The sequence below is a fragment of the Agelaius phoeniceus genome, chromosome 5 (genome assembly GCF_051311805.1).
Source record: "Agelaius phoeniceus isolate bAgePho1 chromosome 5, bAgePho1.hap1, whole genome shotgun sequence".
Classification (NCBI taxonomy): Eukaryota; Metazoa; Chordata; class Aves; order Passeriformes; family Icteridae; genus Agelaius; species Agelaius phoeniceus.
Genome location: NC_135269.1, coordinates 53472978 through 53491276, shown reverse-complemented (window position 1 = coordinate 53491276; position 18299 = coordinate 53472978). Strand labels below are relative to the sequence as shown.

Below are 18299 nucleotides of genomic sequence, written 5' to 3'. Positions count from 1 at the left end.
GCTTAGTTGCAACATATCAGTTTGCAAACACCACTTTGAAAGTCTTATCAAAGACCCTTGTGTAGTACATTATTTTCCTTATAACCAAACCTCTCTTTGTTTCTCTCATTCCCTCACCTCTAAATACAGTATAAAACTCTTAGAGGTGGAAACAATTGGGGAAACTCACAGGTGAAAGAAATCTTCCTGATACACACTGTAATGCTACCATTCAGAGCATAGCAACCACAGCTTAACATGTGTTTTTGTTCAAGATTAGCAAAACTCCAATGAATGTTTCTTTTCTTTATCGGCACTCAAAATATTCCAACATCCTCATGTCAGCAGTTACACATTTTCAAAACAGAGATCTCCTATTAGGCTTGTTTATGATCAGCAAAAAGTAATTTTGCAATATTTTGCTTTCCAGATCCCCTCCCCCAAACAGCAACTACCAAGCACTGCTGACATCTTTAATTTTTTGAAAAGTTTTGCTTTGTCCAAACAAACATGGAAATCAGTTTTTATTCAAATGTTCAATGAATTCAAGAGTTAGAGTTACCAAAGGTCTTTCTTCGTGAAGTTGTTTTTTTCTTTTCAGGTTAAACATATTCTTTTGTATTTAAATTGGATAGGAGTCATGGTTTGGTTTGGTTTTCAAAGCATGGTTCTAATCCTTCCACTAAATAAAAAAATAAATCCAGAACTGAGCTGTAGCTGAAACTGAGCGCACTGAGACCGTGCAGGGCACTGTTGATCTTGGACACTCAAAGGAATTTTATTGAAAGTTCAATGATCTTCAGCAGTGACTCCCTCAAACTCTTAATTTTCTGTGTTATCTAAGGACACTTCATGTACAGCAAAATGAAAAAAACCAAAAAAACTGAGTCTCAACTCAACTTTTTCAATAGCTCCTGGATAAGTTTTTCCACTTCTTCTCTTAAACTGACAAAATCTAGTGAACTGGGGAAGAGAGAGGGACTACAGGGAAGAAATAGCTTTCTTCAGGGAGTATTCCAAGCTCATCTGCACTTTAATGTAGTCCTTTCTTGGGACAGAAAATCCATTCAGAATGTAAATCTATCAAATATGGGAGCATATAAAAGACAATGAGAGCACTGTGGGGTAAAAGAAAGGAAAGAACTAAGACAGTGAATGTTGCCAGCAGTCCCTGTTTGCACCAGTGTCCTCGCTAAGGGGCTGCCACTGAAGAGGAAAGTTAGGCACCATAGACCACCCATCACCAATATACAGCAACATCTATGAGGCATCTACCTGGGGCCAAAATCAAACCCAAGACTGGTGGAGGAAGGCTCTCCACTGCAGTAACATTCTCCACAGTCCTTCCTCTTTCAAAACCAAGTTTAGCAGCATGAGCAGAGGTGCTGCCAGCCAGCTAGACACGTTAGCAAATGGTATGGTAATCACCCACATATTAAAGGGGGAAGTTGAAGCCAAGATTTTATAGTATGATTAATGGTTTCTGGATGTATAGTTCAAGGTACTGTGAAGAAATGCTGAGTTCAGCTTCTGGAGAAAAAAAAAAAATCAGGCTCCTTTAACATCCCTTAAGCTAGACCAGCTTTGGGTTCCCCAAGCACTGTTTTGGGATGCTTGCCATGAGGACCTTGAGAGAACTGCCTTCTACCTTGGGAAATTAATTAAGCTGCAATACATCACATTTAAAAGCTGGTGTCCTTCCTTCAGGTTGCACTTCAATCTTTGCTCAGCCAGCCTCTGGGGTGGGGTGAATGTGCATTTAGAGATGGGGAAAATAGAAGGTCTTTCCTGAGGGCCTGGACAGGTGAGTGAGTTTCCATGAGGTAAGCAAGGGTGTGAGCCCACGGGCGTGCTGCAACAGCCCCAGTGCCTGCTCCTCCCCAGGGGCACACAGGGCACATGGTGGGACCATCCCTGCTCAGCCTGCAGCTCCAGTCCACCCTGCTCCAAGGGTGCCTGCTCCTCCCCAGGGGCACACAGGGCACCCTGCTCCTCCCCAGGGGCACACAGGGCACATGGTGGGACCATCCCTGCCCACCCTGCAGCTCCAGCCTGTGCTGCCTCAGCACCCACACAGCAACTGCCACAGCTCAGCAGGCACAGGCTGGCTGCCCACCCAGCCCTGGCAGTGCTGTGGGGAGTCACTGCACCCAAGAGGGGAGTGAGCACCACTGGGGAGAGCAGTGGGCTCGTCTGGAGCAGGGTGGGCTTGGCCTGCCATGCTGTGTGACACCAGGCAGACATGGGCAGTGTAGGTCAGCTGATTTGCTGGTGGTGACTGTGAGGAATGGGGTCCAAAACCACCTGAGGGCATTTGGCTTTGGGCTAGGTCACTGAATGCCTCTCACATAGCAATGATCACTCAAACATCAATCAAATATTGTTCACTTTGTGACACAACAGCTACAGCTTGGTCTTCACAGAAGTCCCTCTGCTCTCCATCTCTGCTTCCCAAACCTGAGACTGTCCTTTGCTCACCTTCAGAGCAGCTTTTCTCTCCAAGCATCCAGTATGGGTGGCCACCAGGGCCTTGTGGCTGAACACCCAACAGAGCAGCTGCCCTCCAGCAACAATCCAGGGGTACCAATGCCCACTTGGGCACTGCACTGACCTCCACCACCTTTGCTTCCTTGATGGGCTGGGACTCTGAAAGAGCTGAGGAACACCTTGGCTGTGCTTGAGGAAAGGGCAGAGATAAGACCAGGTCTGTTTTCATACAAGGCTAAAGATAAATCAGCAGAAAGGATAAAGGGACAATCTGGGCACTATGACGAGTCTCTATGCAAAGGCTGCTGAATCCCTGCTGTAAGGGAATTTCAGGGAGCATATGACAGCAAGGAATAGTTGACTCAGTCCACTGAGCTTCAAGTCTCCCCCTCTCCTGACATCTAATATGCCCCTCAAAATTGATCTCTGTGTGTGTAGGGGCCATATCAGATAACTACACTGTTTAGCTGCTCCTGGGGATACTTCTGCACCAAAAAGATCCTAACAGCAAGAAACTCAGATCACCTCTGTTCTGGCATTGCCTGAACACCCGAAGGCGGATGGAGAAGATGCTTCCTTTGTCTTAATATTTAACTGCTTGTAGATCTTGGATGTGTTTATGGCTCAGCCTGAAACACCTGAAAATGTATGGACTGGCACACTGGACTCATTCAGCAGAGCCCAGTTTTGTGAGTGAGATGAAGCTCAGCCTTCTTTCTACACTCACAGAAGACACACATTCAGGCTTAAAAAAAAAAAAAAAATAAAAGCAATCCTTCTTTTGCTGACCAAAGACACAAATCAAATGGCACTGGCAGACTGTTCTCTTTTCTCGGTTCTACATAATTTTCCATGCAGAAAAGATTTTATCTACCTGCTGAATTCTCTTTTCCATAGTATTCTGTTAAACTTGATTAGAAGACAAAAAATTACCCTTGCGATAATTAACTCTGTATAAATAACCCTGTACTGTTTCCATGTACAGGTGGGTCAAGAATCTTCTTCATAGCCACAATTCCTATATAGTGCAACTATGCACCAAAGAGAAGCATAAATTCCATGGAATTACTGCAGCAGCATTGAAGTGCATAAACTGCCAAACCATACAGAAAGTTAATAGATTTGTTTATGGACTAGACAAGGTTTAATTAAACCAGGCAGCTCTGAAGAACAGTAAATCCTCTCTCTTTTTGTCTTCCCCTCCCCCCCACTCCTTTCTTTTCTAGAGTATCTTTCTCCTAGTGGCTTTCTTCTTTCTAATAATCCCATCACAAATGACAGATATGTTATCAGTCATCACTGGGATTTGACACATTCTTAATACCTGTCATGACAGCTCTGAAGTCTGCATGCTACTCCATTGTATTCCAAAGCATTTGCAGGAGGTAATGGACACATCAAATACAAGTCAATGGCTCTGCTTTATTGAACTGCTGAAGGCTTGCAATATAGAAGGAGATGCTTAAAAAAGCCTAATTGTGATTATTCAAAATTACAGACATAGTAATTAAATATAAAACAGTATATAATGTGGCAGTGGATTGCTGTCCCCAAATAGAGTCTCTCCTGGTACCTTAGGTCTCTACTTTAATAGAGAACCTAATGCAGAAATGAGGTGCAAGTTATGGCTAGAACCAGAGTCAACATCAAAGGTGGACACCTGAATTGATACGAGGACAGTGGGGTTGTGAAGTGTGTCACTCACAGCAACTGTCAATGCTGCCAAAGAGTGAGTGTGAGTGCAGTAGAACATGAGTTTGAGAATTGTCTCCCTGATGAGTACAAAAGAAAAAGACAGCATTTTACCACTGAGCAATAAGGACAAGGAACACCAACTATCAGGTCTTGTATGAGTCCATTGCTAATGCCTGTTGATTTCTGTGGACCTCTTGATACAGGTAGTTTTGTTTTCTTTGTTCAAGCCCTCAAAAGAGCTGCAACAGATACAGCACCCCACAGAAAAAAATCAATACAGAGCTCTCCAAGCAGATAAATTTTCTTTTGATCAAATTCTAGTATTACTTCAGGTGACTCAGGTCATCTGTGTGTAATACTTTTCAGGCACAAAAAACCCCAAACCAAAACAAAACAAAAAACTGTAACATTTCTTCCAAGCCTTAAACTTGCAAAAGCTTTCTCTCAGTTGAGCCCAGCTGCTGCAAAGCATCATATAGCTACAGCCTCTGCCAACAGCATATGAGCTGCATGACAGCAGTGTGCTCTGCCATTAGTAAATGCAATGGCTTGTTGTTCTCAATGCATTTACAATTTTGCACAAAAGCAGAAAAAAACCCACCCCCAACAAAAACAAAAACCCCACACAGATTAGAGACAAAGCAGTGCTGTGTAACTCAAGGCCCTTTCAGCAAGGCGATAAAGCCAAGGCAGAATTGTGAGCTGGAGTCAAAAGGAAGTGTCCCATTGACACAATGAGCTTTGGAGCAGGTCTGCAGAGAAGAAGACAGCAAAACACATTCAGCCACCCAAGTGATTTCATGTCCTCTGGACAAAATTAATTAACGAGTATGTTGTGGTTTAAGAGTCTTGAGGCATTGTTTGCATCTACAAGAAATGGATGAGCAGACTGGGACTCCTTACAATGCAATTTTATTTAGGAGAGATGCAAGATTAAGTTTTGCACCTCTCAAGCACTTGGGAACAAAGTGATAGTATTTAGAGGGGTGGGACTATTGTTCTCAGGATGCAGCAATTCCTATTCCAGGGATCTAAACCCCTGCAATAACAGCACTGGTTGAGTGTAAGCTCATCTTTCCAGCTGAAGCACTTTCAAGAGGGCCGAAAAGGTGAAGTTTACTTTAGTGGGCTTCTCACCAGATCAGATACTGCCCGTTCTTGAGTGTGAAAACATACCACAAATAAACGTGGTTACGCATTTTCTGATGATGATCTTATACCAGGGCCAACTACAGACCAAATTTTTACTGTGAGCTGAGCTTAGGTTGCATGGAGGCAAAATCATGGCAGCACAGCCCCAGTGAGAAGTCTCCCAGCAAATATTCGCTTCTGGCTTCGGTCCAAGGAGCATTACTGCTGCTCCTGCTGCCTACACTCCCCGGTTATTCCTTTCATACACCCTCTCAGCTGTAAGCAAATCAACATGCCAATCCCTTGGGACACATGGCTTAGCTTATACTTAAGACTTGCCATTCTGCTTTGTGCTTTGGACATTGATTTCCATTGTCTCAGCTATCACGCAACAAAAGGGCATTTAATTGCTGTCTCATTTCGTCTGGGGGAGAAGAAGAGAACAACTTTTTCCAGCCCTGATTGATGGCAGCCATTAGCACCTCCTAGCACAATACTGACTTACTAGAAGCATGATTTACATGTGAAGTTCAGCGCCACACAAGTGAATCGGATTTGCAGCTATGCTTACTTGAACAGCTTCAGAGACAAAATCTTCACATGAAATGAATTTGCAGAAATGCTTACATTGGCCACCTATTTAAAGAGAAAACTTCAAAGATTAAGGAGGTTTGTTGAGACCTCCTAGAAACAAAAGAAAGTTCAGCAGAGGTCTCAGAGTCTTTGTTTCACTTGTCAAGTGCTCTACCATGTAGGTGCTTTAACGGGAGGGAAAAAAAAGGGGAAAAAAAACCCAGAAAACACCCAACCAACATGATTTATACTTATTTACATACATTTAGCATTAGGAAACACTTCATATCCACTGAGCATCAAAATTCCCAATTGCATACTATGAAAGGCAATGCTGAAGAATCCCGTAAACTATTTTCCTTTTTTTTGTGTGAGCATTTCTATTTTCTTTGTGATGGAGGAAAGAACAAAATTAATATCCACATTTAATATCCTCCATGTTCTGGAGAGCAATAAGCCACATGCCTTGGTGCTCAAACCAAACTGCTGATAGTGGATTTTTAGTACTCGTCTCATTTTATTAAAAAACAAAAGGATGCAAATCTCCCTTTCAAAAGAACAGAGCTCAAGAAACAACTAGATTAGTGAAGGCTTCTTGAAATAGCACCTTTAATCAGTCCTGTTATGTGGAACTTGCAGTAATTTCAGTAAAATTTGATGTAGTTTGATGCAGCTTACCAAAACACCTAATAATTGCAAAATATAAGATCAAGCACTTTTTGAACACCAGACTTTCCAGTCAGACATAGAAACAAGCTGAGGCACTAGGTATTGTCAGACACACCTTTTTACATTTTTTGGAAGATTTACCACAGGAGAGGCAGGTTGAGAAAAGCTGACTTTCAGCAAGGCAGCGATGTACAGCCAAACACGCAAGCACTCATGTTGCCTCAGCTGTGGGAGCACTAACCCTGGCCAGGCAGAGGCTTTCTGAAACCATGCTAGCTATACCCACAAAAAACCACTTCTGACTACTTTCAGAACATATGCTCTGTTGTTCACATAATTGGTTTAAAATTCCACAGCAAAATTACTCTGCAATTACTTGCTTTCAGTGAGTCCACTTCTTACATTGGCATCCCCCACAGGACCCACCTTTGTTCCTCAGTGATACTCATCTTGCCTGATGTGCATTTCTAAATGAGCTTAAATAGTGGCTATTTCTGTGTTATTTCATGCTTTTCCCTACATTTCGAAAAATCATGATTTTAGGTGGATAAATGAGTGTGTAGTGTCAGAATGCACATTTTAGGTTTAGAATAGCTGTTTTCAGCTGTTTTCACTTTTATTCATTCTGCAGCACATATGCATGGAAAACTGTATTTTGATTCTTCCTTTCCGCATTTGTTTTTAAGGGAAAATAAAATGTAAAACACAGAAGCATCCAAACCAAACAAACAACACCCCCCCAAAAAAACCAAACCAAACCAAAAAACTACTAAAAAACCAAAACAAAACCCCTCCCAAACTGGCATGAGGTCAGATATTCAGCACTAGAACACACTTGTTTCCTTAACTTGGCTCTTCCTAAATTTTGTTTTCCCCTCCCACCATTTCCTTTTTCTTTGGTGCCGGGCAGGAGACACGTGTTTCTCTTGCTGGAAAGGCTTAGTGTTGTATCCCAAAAAGTTCAGTTTATGGACAATCATTACTGGTAACTGTGAGGAAGCTGACACACAGGATCCCAGAGTCTCTCCTTCCCCCCCAGGCTTTGCCAGACCGGAATCAGAGCTCTCAGTGGCAGCACCTCCAGGAGCATCACAAGCACCAAGAAAGCCGCCAAAACAGATTTAAACCATTTTGCAGCTGAAGAACAGCCCGAAAACCATGTTTGTGCAACCTCTTTACCAGGGGTCTGATAAAGGGGTCTGATGTTTCAGATCTCTTTGACCACTTGAGAATAAAGAAGAAGGTTTTACATGCTGTTTTCTGAGAAACCTGCCAAGACAACACAGGCTAATCAATGTGAACAGGTCCTGGAAAAGAAGTTGACCAAATCTCTCCGATCATCCTCAGGGTCACAGTCAAACCCACACACCTTGGAGATTCAGGTCAGCCACACAGCTGCTCAGCATCCCCTGGGAGACTCAGAATGTAAGTGCAAAATTAGGGCAAGCACAGCAGTAGGCTGCAGCGTGTTGCTGGCAGAGGCACAAACCTGCTCCTCTACCCAGCACACCATCTATAAATAGGTTTATGAATACAGAACCTCTGCCAAGCTATTCTTGCTATTTTTTTTTCCTTTGCTAATTTTTAATGCCTCTTGCAAGACTGACTCCTAGAAGTTTTATCTCCATTAGTATTAATAAACACTTATTAAATGCTCCAGCAATGTCTGAAAGTCTTGATAAATAGCAACAAATTTGTCTAGAATATGATTTTGCATTTAGAAAACTCAATTGTATTAAAAAAGAAGAAAAAAATGAGCTTACCTGAAAACAGAAAATTCACATGAAAAATCTCCACAGCTCCACAGCTTGGGAAATGAGAACCCACTTCTGGGACTTCGAGAGGAGACAAGGCAGTGTCAGTCCTTGCTCTTGTTCAGCTGTGCTCCTGGGGGTACCAGCTGAGCTCCAGAGCTGAGCCCTGGGCTGTTCCCCTCACTCTTGGCACCTGGAACAAGAAGAGAGGCACTCAGCTCCCTCTGCACAGGAGCAGCACAGCGTTCCTCAGCCCAGGCACGGCGAGGGATGCCTCCACTGCATCTGCTGCACACACAGCCCCAGAGCAGGGAAAATCAGTACAGAGCCATTAGTGACAAGCACGGCTCCCTGCTCCTCTGCACCACAGGTGCCCTCTCAAGATACCCTGGGGACACACAAAGCACTGGGAATCTATCTACAGAGCATCCTGACTCTCCCTCACAGGGACTACTTTTCTAGATAACAGTAGCCCCATAACAAACCTGCTAAAGCCCAGACTATAGCAAGAAGACTTTATGGTAAGAATTTTGTTTTGAGCTGCCAGCTTTTGGGTGACCAAACCAGCCAGGACTAATTTCTAACAGGGATATTAACCAAGGACTTAAATTACCTTGTACTTTCATCTGGTATCATTCTCTTGCAACTCTGTTTTTTCCCTTTCCCTCTCAACCCTTACATATTTCACCATCCATTTTCAAGGATGGATGACTAAATGAAGCCCTTTATTAAGGCTCAATTTTCAAAAGCAATGTCACCTTCCAGTTTCCCTTTGATTCAAAAATTAGCTTCTAGGGGCATTTTCTTGAAAAGCCTACATCTATACTTATTTAAACTTTCTGGGGAATAATTGAGTATGGAAAATAAGGTTTAGCCTGATTAAATTTTTATTTCCATCTAAAAATAAAATGAAATGCATAGTAAAGAACTAGGAAAGCTTGAGCCTCTCTATTTTTTTAAAATTCTGAAAGATGAAGACAAAGGAGACATATTAGAATAAATTTTTTCCTTTCAGAATTCCCAAGAAACTTATGAACATATTCTTAAGTTTTGAGCTATGTAGAGTCGACTGCTAAATGCTTGATGTGTTCTGAGCCAGCTGATCTTACTGGCCCCAATTTGAGCCATAGGACTACATGACCTCTGGGGGTCCCTTCCAAACCAAGCTATCTTATGATTTTTTCCAAAGGGAATGAAGACTGGTCTGTGCTTTTCAGAAACATAGCCAACCTTTTCTTTCATGTTTGCCACCTTCTACTATATGCATCTTCTCCAACAAGGAACCTTTCAACAGCTGAAATCTATACTCATTTTATATATGAAAACTCTTCAAGTACCAAAATGATCAGAAATACCTTGTCACACAAACGGAAAGGATTTAATGCATTTAGGTTAAACTAGCCTGGCAAGAAAACAAAGAGAATGCATAATAAGTCCTTCACTAGATAACACTAAAGAAGGAACTGGGGGTAAAAGACAGGTGGTGTTTCCTGTAGTAGAAACTCCAGCTTTACAGTAATACATTTTCTAGCTGCGATTCTGAAGTCAAGACACTATTTTTTAAACCATCTCTCATGTCACATGGCTGTCAGCCCTGTCTGCAGTGAAAGCAGTGGAATCCCTTGCACAGCGCACACCTCTCCCCAGCAGCACCACCCTGCAGTCACAGCTCCCTGTGCCAAGGCCCAAGGTCACACACAAGCCCCATCTCCTGTGCATCATCACATGGCCACTTCCCAGCCCTCCAGCTGCCTCCATCGTGGCCCTGTGTCAAACCCTTTAGCTGGCCAGCAGCTTTACACCACAGTAAAAAGCTGACTTTTCAAACAGTCTCTTGGAAGACAAACATTCTGAGGCTTTTTCCCCCAAAAAATTCTTAAGCATGTGTGTTTCTTGATTAATACTAAACAAAAAGACCCCTTGTGCAATGCAGCAAGATCTTTTTCTGTTTCTCCATGTACCTGCTCTCAGCCGAGAGGAATAGAGACATTATTTAATTGATAAGATGTTCGGGGAATGAAGTACAGGAATTCCAGTTCTAAAATATCATAAAGACAAGATATTAAAATAAAAAATAAAAATACTTTTTCCATCATTAAGGCGAAGGAATGCCATACAGGATTGGAAATTTCTCCTCAAATCTAAGTGAGCCTTATTCCTGTTGCTCTGACACTTCTGTCATGGTTGTCTTCCCCCTTCCCCTTCTCCAAGGGAAAAATGCCTTCTCTCTTAACCCCAGCAACACACTAGCCATCAGACACTATCACTGGTTCTGCTGCAAGGGAACACTGAGACAAGAAAGGAGTAATCCCCTCAGAAAACCACTCATATGGGTCTACCCAGCAAGTGGATACATATTTTTTCTTTCATTTTTCAAGAATCACAGGTACTTCTCTATTCTAATAAAATTATTTCAAATAAATAATTTGAACAGCACACCACAACCACGCTTAAAGTTGAGCCTTAGACTCAAACATATTCTAAAAGAGACTGTTGTTAGATATGAAGAGCTTTTTCTTCAGCATGCCCATAGTTTGCTTCAAAGCTCACTGTTTAAATAGGAACAGTTGACATGCAAAGTCAAATTTAAGGATCCTGGGAATAGCTGTGCATGACGGGCAGCTGGCAGGCAGGTCTGCTGAAAGGATGCAGTTCTGCACATGAAGTCACAAGAGTAAGATTCCTAATTATATGCAGTAACCAAGGCATGGAAGAAAAAACAGTTCATCAGTTAGCATCCAGCAGCACAGTGAGGAAGCTTTGTTCTCTTCTCTGGAAAGAGGACAGTCGATACTGCTCATATCAAAGCCTGGATCCACAGCCCTCCAGGCTTAATTAGAAAATCATGAAGAGTACAAAATGGCATTGGATACAAAATGATCATTTTTCAAGTAAATTTAGTGGAGTGAGCACTCTTACATTTACAATCCACACTCCCTTATCCACCCTTTTTCCCTTGTTAATGATACAGAGTTGGCTGCAGATGCAGCAAAACCTGTCAGCAACTGCAGGGTGTCCTAAAGCAAGTCTTGCCTATTATTCCAGCTGTATAGATGAAGGTCGCTGACACTGCTAACACCTCTGACATTTTATAATCAATTGCCAACATTTACAGAGGAGAAAATACCACTAGCTTTGAACACACTCAGAAAGAAAAAAATTATTCTCAATTAATTTTAAGCTTGCTCTCTCTGAGCCAAAACATGAAACATGAGGCAACCTAACAAGTCAAATATTAGTGAGATTGTTTTCTGGCAGCCAGTGCCATATTCTGTTTGTATATAAACAATTGTAGTTTATCCATCTCTTCAAAACAACTGCAGTATGATTCATTGTAAGGACAACATCAGAGAAAACTGCCAAATACTATTAGCTATTATACTATTAGAAGAAAAATAGTAATTTAACTTTAAAAGCAACTATGAATATTAGACTATCAGCATGTTGCTAACACCAAATAACTATTGGTGAAATCTAGGATTAGACTCTTGGAAGATGAAAGGGGATGACCTTTACCTATCCCTTCACTGCTAGTAAAGAATGATGAAGCTCTTGCCATACAGTGCACATTCGCCTCGTGCCTGCTTTTCAGAACAAGAACAGAGATTTCTGCCTTTTAAACTAGTCTTACGTTGATTTTTAGCCAGCTACAATATTCCACTGCTATAGCTAAGGATGGAGGGCTAAGGAAGAGATTTTAAAACAATACTTTGTAAAGGGTCCACAAGTCCTGTCTGATTTATAAACTGTCAATGTGCTTGATGAGTTCAGCAGCTGAGAAGCCCTGGATCTGACATTACTGCCCTTACTCAATAGTTCAAAGCAATCATTTTGAGTTAATACAGGGCCTCAGAGAACATGGGGATCTCTAACTTCAGACCTTCTAAAGATCTATATTTGGTCAAATTTGTTGCTCTTTCTCACCTTCTCAAATTTGACAGTCAGTTGCTCCATCTCTCCTTCTCAAATTTGACAGTCCTTCTCACCCTCCAGCTCCTAATTCAAACAACCAGTGCACCCTTGCTTTTCACAGGAGCTCGTTGCTGTACATTGTAATATTTGCATCAAATACAATTGCCAAAGGCACTCCAATTTTCACTAATAGTTATCATTAGGAGGGGGGAAAAAAAGTATTTTTGTCCAAAAAGAGCCATTTCCTGATGTTTAACATAGGCAGGATAACGGTCACAGGCAGCATCTTGGCTCAGCAGGCAACAGTAGTAGGTGGTAAATGAGAGTGCTGGGGAGGGGACAGATCTTTTTCCAGGGGGGAGAGGGGGCAGTGTCTGCTAAAGGAGGCACCCTGATGGCAGCAGATTTATGCATCCACTCTTGTCAGTCTAGGAGGAGGGAATCATTATGCAGGGCCAGCTGCAGGGGTGTGCACTGCTGTCGGGAAAAATTAGAAGTCTAGCACTGAACTATAAAGAAGGGAGAAATGACAGAGTGAATGAAAACTCCATGATAAACCCATTCAGGCTCTCTTCACCCTGGGATGAAATATGAAGCATAATCTCTTTGGCATATATGCTGGCAGAGAGTCAAACAAATATGCCTAGGTGCTCTCAGGCACACAGCCCAGAACGTGCAATGACAGCCTCCACCCAAAGGACCGTGACTGCCCAGGGTATGGGGCAAGAATCCTTCCTCAGCAGGTCAGCTCAGCCCTGGGGAAGGGTCACAGCACACTCAGATGCTTTTGGGAGAAATCTCCTCTGCTGCCCAATGCCTTCTTTGTGCAAATACCTTGGAAAGAAAGCTTTTCTATTTGAATACCTTGAGGGAGTGTGGGGGGTCAGGGTGGGCAGAGAGATGACTGGACTATAAAAGAGTGAAAAACACCCAAATGAAGGCCCTGGTATTTCACCCTTATTTGAGAAAATGAGAACTACCCTATTTCATGTGGCATTTCTTCCCCTGGGAAAATTTCTGAGGTGGTAAGGTCTGCATAACTTCTTGCCCTGTTTAAGGCAGAAGTGTTGTTTTTTCTCCTGTGTTAACACATTCAGAGATAAGAAATATTCCAAATATTTTTTCATTGTGCTTGGTTATAAAAAATACAGATTTTTGGTCATACTGGTATCAGAAAACAAGGGAATAGGGAAAGAGCAGGCAAGGAAAGCAGTGCTCTTCAATACACTCCCAAAAGCCCCTGGTTACAATTCAAGCCCCAAGCCTAAGAGGGAAAGTGTTTGGTAGCTTTTCCTTCTGCCTGTCCTGCCCACTGTTCAAACCTAGGGGCTGGTGAAACACTTTCTGGAATGCTAATGCCTTGCTGAAAGCCAGAAGGTACAAAATGGGAGCTGTTTAGAGAATGCTTTCCTGGGGGAAAAAGGGAGGGAGGGATGTACTTCAATACCTTATTTAAAGTTACACATAGGGACCCATAGTGTTAGGCATATTTTTACCAGGAACAGAAAAAATACATTTTGCTCAGCATGCTATCATTGTAAATTCTGCCACTGTATGTCCTTCAGTGTAGGCTCTTTGAGATACAGTTTGATGAGAAAGGTTTGTTCAATTAAGTGTGTGAGAATCAGGGAAAACAAAAACAAACCACAAGCAGTTCTACTGTAAAAGTCCTTCTTTCTACTACACAGCACATTCGGAAACATGGGTAATTATTTAATTCTCTGTAAAATACTTTGACTCCATCTGCCTTTTTTTAAGGCAGCTCTTCTATAATTCTTCCTGGTGGCATCATCTATCAAGTGTAAAAAATATTTATGCTACCAGGTGTCAGATTAAGACACCACTGACCACATTGTAACTACCTGGTGTGTTTTACAAGCATTTAGACCCTGTGTAGGTCTAACAGCTAAAAAAACCTGAAAAAGCTCAAAAGTACATTAAAAAATCACTACAAAACAATGTTGATACATTACTTCATTAGCATTGTGAAGGTGTAAATGGGGCGCTGAAGAGAAGAATGGGGTCTTCTGATGAAGGAAATGGAAGATATCTACATGCATGAAGGCTCAAAGAACATAATTCTGAAGGCCACTGCTTGATCAAAGTTTTGTGAGAAAACACAGAAATAAACCACGAGCTGTTACAGTGAGCAACAGAAATAAAACTAGCAAATTCCTAAACTACAAAACTATATAACTGTCAAAGTACAAAAAATACTTCTTACAGCTACATGGTTATGTTTCATTTTTTTTTTCCTAAGGAAAGTAAGGACAGGAAAATGTATAATTTTAACATCAATTCAGGAAAAGCTTTAATAGTAAGATATCAAATATATTATGGAAAAGGGAAACGGAACACAGTTATTTATCTGACTTGAAAACAGCACAGTGTCAAGTTAATTTAAAATTCAATTTCAGTTTAAAGCATTACAAGGAAGAAAGAATCCTATGTATCATAGGCTGTAAATTGAAATCCTAGCAAGGTTTTTGTCTGCCAACTAGCTGTGTATCAACTATAAAGCCAGATTGCAGGTGCTTCTTTTAGGAGATTGGGCTGCAAGGCTCATATTCCGAGAAGTTTGTCATTTACTATTCCCAAAGGCATTTTATTTAAATTTTTTTTATAGTCAGTTAGTTAATGGAAAGCTGGCAGTACAATAACCCAGAGGTAATTTCAGCAAGGTACAGTACGTGATGCAAAAGCACAGAGGGTCCTACCCTGTGGAAGTCACCAAGAAGGTGCACATTCATATAAACACATCTTTTATAAAAGCAAACATGCAAAAGCAGTTTGTCTGCAAAAACAGCTTTTAAGGTGACAGGAATTTAATAAATAAATAAATAAATCTTGGAGTATTTCCCCTTTCTAGAAAATACATCTGCACAAAGGTGTTTCATTTAAACTCTACGCAAAACCTTGAACACAATGGTTTGAGGGAAGAGGCGGGATAATCTTCCCACTTTTCTGAGCTGAGGGATAAACAAATCTGATAGAAAGGACATTTAATTCACCCCTGAACTCCAAACTGAATGAAAGCCTAGTCAGATTTGGTACATATTATAAAAAAGTGACTCAAGGACAAGCGCTAGACTTCCAGCTTCAGAAGGTTCCTGCAAAGTGCAGCAACCAGTCTGATCAGAAAGGCAAATTCTGCTCAGAAAGGCAGATTCTGCTCCTCAGCCACCAGCCACTAACAACCCAGCTGGCCAGCAGACAGGAGCAGGGCTGGAAGGGCATGGAAAGGCTGCACCAACAAAGAAAATAAATGTATATCCCTGACCTCCACTCCTCCAAAAGAAAGGCAAAGAAAAGCTGCCATTTACAGCAGCTGGGCTACTCTTATTTAGTAGCATAGGCCTTGAACCTCCTTGTACAAACACTGTGAAACCTCAAAACCTTGCTGAGGGAGCAGATGAGCACCTTGGAAAGCTTAGTTTTGTCAAAGTGGAATTTAAGGTGTGTGCAAATTGGTACTCAGGAAAGGGTAATCTTTGAGGACATGAATTTATCTCCACTGACATATCCACAGCTGGGAATCAGTGTGAACAGCTTCCTCATGCTGATACATTCCACTTCTTTTTCAAATGGAAAGATGTGGAGAACATTATTAGAGGTGATAGAAAAGTGTTTTCGTACTGCAGTAATGGCTTTTACCCTATCTTTGAAAATTACATAATTTGGTGTAAATTTATCATATATGCCCATTATATAGAGTTACATTAATTTTTCATAAAACAATAATTTCTAAAAATGCTAGAAGATTTACAAACACTAAGGAGGGAGGAATTTGATAGAGTTTGAGATGGAAAAAAACCCTTTTGCCCTTAAATATTGTTTTAAAATACATCTGGGCCCCTTCCTGCTCCCACAGCAATACATGAGTCTGTGGTTATGCCTCTCCCCACTCCCCTTCAACTCCCCACTAAAACTCTCACCATTTAAATGGCTTATTTGCCTTTTTGCCTTACCATGCATTTTTGGACTTACAGCTCTAAGGTAAATTTCGAAAAACTTTTGCTGGCACTTAATAATATGGAAACCACTACCACTGCACCAATATTTATACACATGGAATTACAAAAATATACCATTTACTCTGATGTACTACTCTTTCCCTGCTTCCTACTCTAGCAGAAAACAGAAAGGGGTTTAGCAGCGATAAGGAATTGACTTAGGATATCTTCACCATGGAGTGCCCTAGTGAAAAAGGTTTACATCTGAATTATGCAGTGTCCTTTGCAGAATGGCCAAAACAAGCCTCAGGTTGCCTAAATTTCTGGGTAAACTAAGAATCACTGTTTTAAAAACGAACACCAAAATAATCCAAATTTAAAACCGTGCTTCATCTTTTACTAGGAAAACCAGGCCACAGCACAGGGATGTTGCACACAAAAGGACACAATACTTGCTTTCTTTCCAAGCTGTCCCTGACACAGCATGTGACTCTATTCTAATGCTACTTTTTAGTAAAACATTTTTTGGTCGCCAGATGTTGCACAACCCAAAGAAGGAGGACTGGGAGCTGGAAATGACAGCTGCTCCAAGATAACTTGCCTTGGACTAAAGCAGCCTGAGACTGGAGTGTTCCTCACATGATGGAGAGAGCCTTCTGTGCAGGACTTGAGGCTTCAGATTTTTACCAGTTTGATGGAGTTTGGGAATTCAAGTTTTACCAGACTCCGCAGCACTGTCTGATACCATTTGATTGTGATATGGGCAAAACCAACTAGCAAAGGTGATCAGAGATGATCATACATGGACATGACTACAGGGTTTTCATAGGAAGGCTCACAATGTACCATGGAGTGGGTAAAAGGATTAAAGCCTGCATCAAACTCCATCCCACTGCACATGTAAGAACTAACAGTGGTGCAGCAGAAGATCAAAAGCAGCCTAAGACTTTACATTTAATTGTCAATCATTTCATCTCGAAAAACTAAAAAGAGATTGTTTTAAAATAATTTTAAATGTTTCAAATTTTCCCCTAACATTTGGTTTGCACACCAAAGTGATAAAAAAGCTTCAAATATTCCAGTATTATGCAAAAAAATCTTAAAGTATTGATAGTACTTCAGAAAAAAAAAAAGAAAAAACATCTCAGAAAACCCAAAAATATTATCAAATTCTTTGAAGGCATTTTCTGTTCCTCTAAGACTTTTATACTAATTGGTGAGCCCCTCATTTAATCTCTTATCATTACCGATCATTTCTAAATGACTGAGATTTAGGATACACTATTTTAATACTAATGGTGTACCTAATGAGATCAGATTTTTAATAAGATTCTAGGCATTTATATTAGAGAATGGCTTTGACAAAAAAATAGGAAGGTAGCTGTACATCATTAAGAGTGAGCCTGTTCAGATCATTATAATCACATTCGCTATTCTTTTTCCATATACCATTACATGGTATGGTGAAAATCACACAAATATATAAATCCTTGATACTAACACAAAATGCCTGCAGGTCCATTTATATCTCATTCTCAGTATATACACAAAACTTTCAGTAAAGAGATGCTATGGAGGATAAACACATGCCACTTGTGATTAACTTAACCAGATCTAATTTGGCCAGCAAAAATGTTAGCTACTTCCTAACTTGTTTATTGACCACTATCAGAAAAACAATTCAACATCCATGTTAGTACATTCTAATTTTAGTATTATCACTTTTTATTCCTTATCTTGCCTGTGAAATACATAATTATGAAAAGTAATTATCATTATATATATATATATATATATATATATATACATACATATAGGTGTCAATAACTACTACTAAAATTCTGCTGCTTCATTTTTGTGCAGAAGTATATCTAGAGCTACTGCAGGTTGCCAATAAGACTGCAGTGGGTCCATATGTTAGATTACACACAGCCTAAGCGAATGCTGAGGCACATCATCTTTCAGTATTATAGCAATTTCAGGCTGGGGTTGATTTTCCTACAGAAATACAACCAATTAGTATTCAATTTTGAGCCATACCAGAAACACTCTTTCAATAGATTCAAGCACCTTGATCATTTGCAGCAGCTCTTTTGATGTGACTAACCTGAAAAAACTTCAACAGACAAGCATGCTTTATTTCTGT

At 40.9% G+C, this 18299-nt stretch overlaps 1 protein-coding gene across 8 annotated transcripts in view; it reads right to left on the bottom strand.

Moving 5' to 3' along the window:
- Nucleotides 1-18299, bottom strand: part of PLXNB2 (plexin B2) — a 252189-nt gene that overhangs the window by 162375 nt on the left and 71515 nt on the right. For all 8 annotated transcript variants that reach the window (XM_077179032.1, XM_077179028.1, XM_077179033.1 and 5 more), the window contains one exon: nt 8298-8481. The gene's annotated coding sequence lies outside the window, so the exon portion shown is untranslated. The remainder of the gene's footprint in view (nt 1-8297; nt 8482-18299) is intronic.